Genomic DNA, 11,209 nt, shown 5'->3' with positions numbered 1-11,209 from the left:
CTTTCGTGTGTTTTCCGTGTCTTGGCACAAGTGGTGCTGTGGGATTATTAATCTATTTATTGTCTCCTCGTTTTCTGGTCATGGGGAGAACAGCCTGGATGGAGGCAAGCTAAGCTACTGAGCTTTGTGGCTGCACAGTGATTGGACTCCGGGCTTCCCCACTCCCGGTCAAGCACTCTCGGATTTACTGCATCAAATGATCTCAGGCCTTCTTCACATGGGACGGCTTTTCCATGGAAACCCCAGTCTCCTTGCAGCTGCTGGTGTGGGGCAGCAGCAACAGGGCTACCAAATAGTGACTTTCCCCACGACTTTCCCTGATCTAACCCCCCCGGGGAGTCATGCTCCCCCTTTTCCCAGAAGTTTTAAGGCCAGTAATGGACATGCTGAGAGAGCAGAAGAGTTGCTTTTTATACCCCGCTTTTCACTGCCAGAAGGAGTCTCAAAACAGCTTTATAACAAGCAAACCAGACTGAACACCTATAGAGATGTTTATCTTTTATTGAGAAATCATTCTCTTTGTCATGCAAGGCTGCAGAAAATGAGCAGCTTGTCAAATTAACCTTGCTTACTATAAGAATAAATGCTGAAATTATCATATTTCCAAGCAGTCATTTTATAGCAAGAAATGGTTTGAAAAAAAGAAGAAAGAGAATCACTTCCAGCTTTTTAACTCGCTGCTTTTAGGAATTATCAAAGAGCCCAAGAAAACTCAATTCTGCACCCGGAAAATATAGTGAAAGGCTTCTCTGACGCCATTTTTTTTTTTTTTGCTGTTTTACACGATGTCAGCATCCAGCAAACCGGCAGCTACATCCTCCATTTTAAAGCGCTAGCTAGGGAATCCACACAAGTGGATTCCCCCAGCCACGTAGCACGAGTGAGAGGAGAGCAAAAGCAAACACATGCTAAGGAAACGTGTGGAGGTGAAATAGCAATATCTCCGCCTCCAGTGCCCGCCCTTACACCCGCCTCCCTCTCCCTTCTCCCAGGGACAGGGCTTTTCTTTTAAATCAAACTGCTTGGAGCAATGAATGCACATTAAATCGTCCAGGCAGAGCAAAAAAAAAAAATCCCCACCAGTTAACACACAAAGCATGCTTCTCTACCACCTCCCCTAAAGTGTCAGGGCTCATAATTCCAAAACGGGTGGCAGTAAAGTAAGCACTATGCATTTATTATTAGATGCGTAGGCATAGCAATGGAAAAGTTTTACTTTTAAAATTTTTTAGCTTGCATAGCAGTTCCTTTAAAACAGGGAGAAAGGTGATTGGCTGCCTGGCTTGATTGACAGGTGGAGGAGAGTTGCGTGTATAGTGCATTGCCCGCCTCCATTTCAAGCAGGCGTTGCGGAGCGCCAAGAAGCTCGAGAAGGCGGCAGAGGAGAGCAAAAGACCCAGGAGGTAAGGAATGGCTAGAGGTGTGATTTTTTTTTATATCATTACACCATTTTGCTGTCGTGACGCTACTTTTTTGCGATGCGTGGGATGGCCCCCAGAAATCCCATTCTTCCGAAACTTCAGAGAAATTTGATTTGCTTGTCACAGCAGTGCATATTTATAGAAAAATATCAGTCTTATCTTTACAGCTGTTCTATCATGACCATAAGATAAGATTGTTTCCTCAACTCAATCCATAATCAACACAAGTGCAAATAAACCAGGCAGCAGGTCTATATGAGGTCCAGCAAATATAGCAAGATAAGAACCACTCTTGAGTTTGTTAAGTGTTATCAAGTCACTTCTGATTTTTGGCTACCCTATGAATAAGCGTTGCCCAAAAATCCTATTGTTAACAGACACTCTCAGGTCTTGCAAACTGAGGACTGTGAGCTGAAAAGAGCCAGCAAGATGACAGCGATCTGAATGAAATGGAGAATTTCAAGAATGAATAAGCTGCTAGCGTTTTATTGTATTTTATTACGTTTTACTGAGAGTTGATTTTAGTGAGATGTACTGTTGTAAATTGCCCTGAGCGCGCTTCTGGGGTGTGCACAGTCAATAAAATAAGAACGAAAGAAGGGATACAGCAAGCAGAGAAGATATTTCAACGCTGGGTCGTGGCTGGGAGCAGCGCTGGCAGTCGGCCACTGTCCTTGAAGAGAGAACAGAGTTTCCAGAAATGCAAAACAGTGTCTCTGTTTCTATCAGCTGGCTTTCAGTCCACAGTGGGGTGAGAGGCCAGGGTTCCAGGGTCTTCTGTTTTGGCACCTCTGGAGTCCCCACTGCTGTTCCCTGGAGCAGCTGGAACAAAATGGGAAGAAGAAATAGGCATTATGCCAAAACTAGAAGTGATGTCACTGCATTTGGGGGGCGGGAGTGAAGCTATAGGAATAATTAGAAACTGACTCCCCCCCCCCCCAGAAAAACTTGTTACCTGTTAGCTGTGGCTCCTGGGTCGTGATGCAGGAGGAATCAACAGGCATAATTTTGAGCTGTTATTGCCTCTCAGATTTTCACTGCCACTTGGCTTGTTCCTGGGCAATGGTTGCAGGGGAGTAGTTGTGGGCTACCTTGGCCCATTCCGCACATGTTGGATAATGCACTTTCAGTGCACTTTAGAAGTGGATTATCCTGTTCTGCACAGGAAAACCCAGCTGCAAAAGCACGTTGAAACTGTATTATCCAATGTGTGCAGAATGGGCCAACTTGCTTTAGGTGACTGAGTATGTTGAACCAGTCTTATTTTGATATTTTGGGTCATCAGCTAGCTTTCATAATTACCGGTTCCCTAGAAGAAGCGGAAGATACTGAGCCATTCCCCCTCTCGATGGCTGGCATGTCCCATGGCAAGAACTGGTTCTGCTTCTTGGTTGGTTACTGAATAGCTTCCTATGGCCCCTTTGGACCTGTTGACTCTAGTTGCTAATTCCCTTCTCTAAGCTCTTAAGATACATACTTATGCTCCTTCTAAATAAATCAATGCATGTCCAAAGTCATAGACTGTTCTTTTTTTTGTACAATTCGTGACTCATTGTAGGAGTAGGGCAGTACCAACAATACTACTAGAGTTATGGCAACCACTGATGTTATGTAAGAGGATGAAGGCAGAGCACCTAAGGGTGCAAATATGCAGAAAATGAAGGTGTGTGAATTTTATCAGACCTTCCCAGCATTCTGAAAGAGGCAACTAGTTGTATTGTGAAGGGGGTTGGACTAAATGACCCTGGAGGTCACATCGAGTATGATTCTAAGAGATACTGCATTGTGCTTGCTTTCTCTTCAGTTTCTGGGTAATGTTGCCATTTGATCTCTGTTGCCTGGAGAGCAGTTATGAGCCCAGGAGATCTCCAGCCACCTGGAAATTGGTAACACTACTGGCAAGTCTATTTTCTAGGATGGTTGTGGTTGTGTTGAGGTGGAATTCCTGCGGGATTGATTTATTTATCATATGACATGTGTAGAGTAGTCAGGAAATTTGAGGATTGTCTGCCTGCTAGCAAGAGACCCTTGGAGGTGGTGTACCCTTGCATGCATGGTGTTCCTTGGAGGAACTACCACCCAAATCCTTAAAGATCTCCCATTCAGAAACTAGCCAGGGTTGGCCTTCCTAAACTTCCAAGATTGGGGTTGTCTGAGCTATCCACATGGGGGCTATTCCTGGGGGACAGATAGGCTAACCCAGGCTTTCTCAACCAGGGTTTCGTGAAATCGTGGGGTTTCTTGACGGCCCTGGAAGGGTTTCCCAAATGGATGGGTGTCAATTTTTAATATATATTTTAAACTGGTCAAACATTTATCTGGTGTTGTGGCCATATATGGTCATGTTGACCTGCCCCCTCCTGAGCAGTGATGGGCAAACACATGCTAAGGAAACGTGTGGAGGCGAAATAGCAATATCTCCGCCTCCAGTGCCCGCCCTTACACCCGCCTCCCTCTCCCTTCTCCCAGGGACAGGGCTTTTCTTTTAAATCAAACTGCTTGGAGCAATGAATGCACATTAAATCGTCCAGGCAGAGCAAAAAAAAAAATCCCCACCAGTTAACACACAAAGCATGCTTCTCTACCACCTCCCCTAAAGTGTCAGGGCTCATAATTCCAAAACGGGTGGCAGTAAAGTAAGCACTATGCATTTATTATTAGATGCGTAGGCATAGCAATGGAAAAGTTTTACTTTTAAAATTTTTTAGCTTGCATAGCAGTTCCTTTAAAACAGGGAGAAAGGTGATTGGCTGCCTGGCTTGATTGACAGGTGGAGGAGAGTTGCGTGTATAGTGCGTTGCCCGCCTCCATTTCAAGCAGGCGTTGCGGAGCGCCAAGAAGCTCGAGAAGGCGGCAGAGGAGAGCAAAAGACCCAGGAGGTAAGGAATGGCTAGAGGTGTGATTTTTTTTTATATCATTACACCATTTTGCTGTCGTGACGCTACTTTTTTGCGATGCGTGGGATGGCCCCCAGAAATCCCATTCTTCCGAAACTTCAGAGAAATTTGATTTGCTTGTCACAGCAGTGCATATTTATAGAAAAATATCAGTCTTATCTTTACAGCTGTTCTATCATGACCATAAGATAAGATTGTTTCCTCAACTCAATCCATAATCAACACAAGTGCAAATAAACCAGGCAGCAGGTCTATATGAGGTCCAGCAAATATAGCAAGATAAGTACCACTCTTGAGTTTGTTAAGTGTTATCAAGTCACTTCTGATTTTTGGCTACCCTATGAATAAGCGTTGCCCAAAAATCCTATTGTTAACAGACACTCTCAGGTCTTGCAAACTGAGGACTGTGAGCTGAAAAGAGCCAGCAAGATGACAGCGATCTGAATGAAATGGAGAATTTCAAGAATGAATAAGCTGCTAGCGTTTTATTGTATTTTATTACGTTTTACTGAGAGTTGATTTTAGTGAGATGTACTGTTGTAAATTGCCCTGAGCGCGCTTCTGGGGTGTGCACAGTCAATAAAATAAGAACGAAAGAAGGGATACAGCAAGCAGAGAAGATATTTCAACGCTGGGTCGTGGCTGGGAGCAGCGCTGGCAGTCGGCCACTGTCCTTGAAGAGAGAACAGAGTTTCCAGAAATGCAAAACAGTGTCTCTGTTTCTATCAGCTGGCTTTCAGTCCACAGTGGGGTGAGAGGCCAGGGTTCCAGGGTCTTCTGTTTTGGCACCTCTGGAGTCCCCACTGCTGTTCCCTGGAGCAGCTGGAACAAAATGGGAAGAAGAAATAGGCATTATGCCAAAACTAGAAGTGATGTCACTGCATTTGGGGGGCGGGAGTGAAGCTATAGGAATAATTAGAAACTGACTCCCCCCCCCCCCCAGAAAAACTTGTTACCTGTTAGCTGTGGCTCCTGGGTCGTGATGCAGGAGGAATCAACAGGCATAATTTTGAGCTGTTATTGCCTCTCAGATTTTCACTGCCACTTGGCTTGTTCCTGGGCAATGGTTGCAGGGGAGTAGTTGTGGGCTACCTTGGCCCATTCCGCACATGTTGGATAATGCACTTTCAGTGCACTTTAGAAGTGGATTATCCTGTTCTGCACAGGAAAACCCAGCTGCAAAAGCACGTTGAAACTGTATTATCCAATGTGTGCAGAATGGGCCAACTTGCTTTAGGTGACTGAGTATGTTGAACCAGTCTTATTTTGATATTTTGGGTCATCAGCTAGCTTTCATAATTACCGGTTCCCTAGAAGAAGCGGAAGATACTGAGCCATTCCCCCTCTCGATGGCTGGCATGTCCCATGGCAAGAACTGGTTCTGCTTCTTGGTTGGTTACTGAATAGCTTCCTATGGCCCCTTTGGACCTGTTGACTCTAGTTGCTAATTCCCTTCTCTAAGCTCTTAAGATACATACTTATGCTCCTTCTAAATAAATCAATGCATGTCCAAAGTCATAGACTGTTCTTTTTTTTGTACAATTCGTGACTCATTGTAGGAGTAGGGCAGTACCAACAATACTACTAGAGTTATGGCAACCACTGATGTTATGTAAGAGGATGAAGGCAGAGCACCTAAGGGTGCAAATATGCAGAAAATGAAGGTGTGTGAATTTTATCAGACCTTCCCAGCATTCTGAAAGAGGCAACTAGTTGTATTGTGAAGGGGGTTGGACTAAATGACCCTGGAGGTCACATCGAGTATGATTCTAAGAGATACTGCATTGTGCTTGCTTTCTCTTCAGTTTCTGGGTAATGTTGCCATTTGATCTCTGTTGCCTGGAGAGCAGTTATGAGCCCAGGAGATCTCCAGCCACCTGGAAATTGGTAACACTACTGGCAAGTCTATTTTCTAGGGTGGTTGTGGTTGTGTTGAGGTGGAATTCCTGCGGGATTGATTTATTTATCATATGACATGTGTAGAGTAGTCAGGAAATTTGAGGATTGTCTGCCTGCTAGCAAGAGACCCTTGGAGGTGGTGTACCCTTGCATGCATGGTGTTCCTTGGAGGAACTACCACCCAAATCCTTAAAGATCTCCCATTCAGAAACTAGCCAGGGTTGGCCTTCCTAAACTTCCAAGATTGGGGTTGTCTGAGCTATCCACATGGGGGCTATTCCTGGGGGACAGATAGGCTAACCCAGGCTTTCTCAACCAGGGTTTCGTGAAATCGTGGGGTTTCTTGACGGCCCTGGAAGGGTTTCCCAAATGGATGGGTGTCAATTTTTAATATATATTTTAAACTGGTCAAACATTTATCTGGTGTTGTGGCCATATATGGTCATGTTGACCTGCCCCCTCCTGAGCAGTGATGGGCCTGGAGGGGCCCGGAAGGGGAGGGGCCCAGGTGGGCGTGTACACAGCCATGCTTCCCAACCACGTTCTGTATGATTGCACCACTGGGGTTTCTCAAAGTCTGAAGAATGTTTCAGGGGTTTCTCAATGGTAACAAAAAGTTGAGAAAGGCTGGGTCAGTTTGGTGTAGTGGTTAGGAGTGCGGACTTCTAATCTGGCATGTCGAGTTCGATTCTGCACTCCCCCACATGCAGCCAGCTAGGTGACCTTGGGCTCGCCACGGCACTGAGAAAGCTGTTCTGACTAAACAGTAATATCAGGGCTCTCTCAGCCTCACCCACCCCACAGGGTGCCTGTTGTGGGGAGAGGAATGGGAAGGCGACTGTAAGCCGCTTTGAGCCTCCTTCGGGTAGAAAAAAGTGGCCTATAAAACCCAATTCTTCTTCTTCTTCTTCTTCTTCTTCTTCTTCTTCTTCTTCTTCTTCTTCTTCTTCTTCTTCTTCTTCTTCCCTTGTATCACACATTATCTGCACAGGCGCTCCTTGTTGCAGTAATAACGCTGGAAGCATCCATGCATAGATCTATCAGGGTCCTGGTTGTTTAGGATTCTTCGTGTCTTCAAAACTGCCTGATTTCTCTCTCAGTCTCATAAGCACTTGCTTCAGATCAACGAAAACATCCATAGCAACTGAAGGCAAAACAGGCATAGCAATTGAAGGCACGATCGAGTCTCTCCCACTCTGAGTCACTTTTGGCCAGACCGTCTGCAGTCATCGGGCAGCCAACGCACAGCAGGATCACCACAAAAGTCTTAACAAACCGATCTGGGCATATGCAGAGACAGAAAAAACAGGGTTAGATAATGCACTGGGAGCAAGACGGTACAGCTTTGTTTATGAGCAGGGCTGTTTGAAGTGCCTCTCTGAGAACAGATAAGGTGGATGACTGCTTATACCTGAATGTTTTTTTTTTTTTGTGGGCTCCATCCAATGGAGTAACTGACATTATGAGGTCAGGAAGGCTCCTACTCCAGAAGAATTTTGCTGACATTTAGGGCATTTAGAAGGAAAACATAGAGTAGATATTGTGGTTTTCTTGAGGCTGCTGCTGTGGATTTAATGTTTCCTGAAGGAATGCATTTATTTCTTTTTAGGTTTTGCAACCAGCCTAAAGCCTTGAAAACCAACTAACCAACCAACCAACTAACTCTGTCCCAAGGATGTGGGGATCCTCCTGGAGTTGAGAATGTGGTTTTCTCACAAGCAGCAGAAGCAACTACATATTCCTGCTCCAAAGTCCATGTTTCTGTGAAATTATATTATAAGAGGAATAGGAATAAACATTTCTGTGCCCAGAAGGTTTTAACCTACTATCAATGAATGCCTTGACATACACGGCCCCTCTTTTAAGTTAGCTCTTTCAGCAGTGTACCATGCAGACAATACATAAAAGGAAACTCTCTCCAGGACAATTGTCAAATGAAAGCACCCATGAAAAATTCAACTTGATGAATGGGGAATAATAATAATAAAAAAAAAAAACTTTACTTTTCTATCCCACTCTTCCCAACTGGCTCAGGGTGGGTAACAACAGGAAAAACATATAAAATAATTAATTCACATGGATAAAGCAATTGTTACGTATTTTAAGAGGCCGGGAAGTTAACACGGAGGAAACACTGGCCTATCTGCTCATAGAACATCAGTGCTCCATCCACAAAGCATCAGTCCTACCAACAAAAATTACCCCCTTTTATAAGGTTTTTAAAATAATAAGCTGTTTTGAGATTCCTCCTAGTAGAGAAAAGTGGGGAATAAAAACCAATCCTTCTCCTCAGTGGTCCCCAACCTGTGGGCCGTGGCCCGGTGCCGGGGCGCGAAGGCCATGGCGCCGGGCCGCGGCTCCCTCTCCCCACCACCCCCCGCAGTAAAAAACTTCCCAGGCCGCAAGTTTGCGGCCCGGGAAGCTTCTTACTGCGGGAGGACAGGGAGAGGGAATCAGGGCCGTGCCGTGCCCACGCATTGCGCATGCGCAATGCACGGGCGCGGCCCGATACGCGGGTGCGGCCCAATGCGCGGGCGCGGCCCGATGCCCTGCCGGTCCCCAGCCACAGAAAGGTTGGGGACCACTGCTTCTCCTGACAGAGAGACTGATTTTGTGACGGTTCAAGGGGGTGGCAGGTTACAGTAGATGAGCGATAGGGATGTGAGTGTCCTGCATAGTGCAGGGGGTTGGACTAGATGACCCATGAAGTCCCTTCCAACTCTATGATTCTATGCCTCTATTATTCCTCTTCCTCCATCATTGTTTCCCCCTAAAAATACCCTCTCTTATGTGGGGCAAGTCAATGATCCATGTGAGCCTTGTGGCACCCTTCCTAGTCCCCGAATAAACTTCATGGGTATTTAAATATCCCTTCCCACTTTGTCCAGTACTTTGGGGGAAGCAGATGAATCCAAACGCATCTTGAACCCTGTACAGTAACGTGGAGTCACGCAGGACTGACAGCATCACAGAGTGTTAAAAGACTTAGTTATCACAGTGGTACCATGGTGATGCTAAGATGAAAAAGTCCCAAACAAAACTAATCCCCCCCCCCCCGATGCGTATCCTGTTTAGCAAGTGGAAGGGAATCCTGGACAACGGCAGTCCCATGATGGGGCGTTTGTGTTTGTTATGTATTTTATGGCTACGCTGTAGTTCTCTCCTAAGCTCTTGAGAACTGTTCAAATAAATAGGCAGGGCACTGTGAAACCTTCCCTACCATCTCCACCCCTTCCTCTTCCCATGTACAACTTCTGCTTTGACAGAGTGCGACTTTTATTTTAAAAAACCATTTGGCAAACCTTGGACATCAGCCAAAGCTGTATTCATCATGAGTTGAGCGGGGTGAGGTGGAATTTCAACATCACCCTAGATGTAAGAAATGCCCAGTGTGTTTGTGAAGAAAAAGTTCCTCTTTCCTTCCCACCCCCCAAAATTTCTGGTGGCTTGAACCTAGCTTCCAGCGTAAGATTTGACCTCTAATGTGCGGAATGGAAGGATGTTTACTCCTGTCGTAAGCTACTAGCAGGTTCTAGTTAAAGTAGAATTAATGGGCAAGGGCCCATTGCTTGTCCGTTCTGAAGTAGAAGCAACAGGAAACATGAATCATGGTGTGTGTGTGTGGGGGGGGGGGGAGAGGGAGTCTTCCCTGGTCTTCAGTTACAAATCCATTTCAACAGTATGGCAAATTCAACTAAATTATGACACCAAGGAAGTCCCTAAGAACACATTGCTGGACTCTGCATCCGTTCTAGTCACTGAATGGAAACTGTCATGTAATTGTGTGCTAATTTGCATAAGTTAGCAAAGATGCAGAGTCCGAAATACACACCCACACACCCACACACACACACAAACAAACAAACAAACAAGGGAGCAGGGAAGGTTCTTTCCCCGGAGTGGACTTCTTCTGTAGGTCTGACAGTTGGTGTGAGAAAAGACGTCAGTTAGTCAAGTCAGGAAAAGGCATTTCTTATATGTGTTCTGTCCAAGTGTAATTTACCTCATGTTTTGTTAGTAAACTATTCACAATCTTACTCCCCTAGAACTGAGAGTGTTTTTAGACAAAAAGACCCATGTATTCTGCTGAATCACAACACTGTGACTGCACCTTGCCCTATGTTTAGCTGTTCTCCCACAAAATTGCCAAAGGCAGAAGTCAGCGGTTTTTCAGTGGTTGGCATGGATATATATCTAGATAAACAGTTGCCGTGATGATTTTACAAGACTATATCTGGCAGGGCCTGGAAGGAATGGGATCCAGATTTGTTAAATTAAAAGTGGCGTCAGGACGGGTAGTCAGCCCAATATCTGGGCTGGAGAATGAACCTGCCCATTATTCCAACTGCTATCCTGAATTTAATTATTTAATACATAAGTGGGAACCTGCAAGGAATCAAGGAGTGTATCTCACTTTTTCTCCCCATTTCCTCTTCCCCTTTCCTGAAAGTCCCATAGCCTCTCCCTCTTTTCTGTTTCCTTTTCTCCTTCTACATTTGCTAATCTGGAGATCTCTTAGAATCACAGAGCACAAACCTAATTTTGGGTTGAGAACTTGCTACTAATCCTACAGCTTAAGCCATTTCATCACCATACTCAATTTAGGGATCTGCTACCTCATCTACTCCATATTAAACCAGGTTTGAAATTTAATTTAAATGTGAATCCGGCAAAGAAAAGAGCTTTGCGCAGACTTAGGGTCTCATTTAAGCCATGTTGCAATCCAGTACTTAATATGCCTCATGTTTGGGCTGTAGTGTTACCCTATGACAGGGGTGACCAAATTGTGGCTCTCAAGATGTCCCCAGACCACAATTCCCAGCATGCTGCTGGCAGGGGCTCACGGGAATTGTAGTCCACGAACATCTAGAGAACTGCAATTTGGCCACCCCTGCCTATATGAGGAAATGAAACAAATAAGGGCAATTACACTTTTTGTCCCAGGTTATCCAGAATGTATCATCTATAGGTAAAGTTTTCTCATCTGCTGGC

This window comes from Paroedura picta, chromosome 3, assembly GCF_049243985.1.
Source record: "Paroedura picta isolate Pp20150507F chromosome 3, Ppicta_v3.0, whole genome shotgun sequence".
Classification (NCBI taxonomy): Eukaryota; Metazoa; Chordata; class Lepidosauria; order Squamata; family Gekkonidae; genus Paroedura; species Paroedura picta.
The sequence above is the reverse complement of the archived record's forward strand: the minus strand, read 5'-3'. Positions refer to the sequence as shown.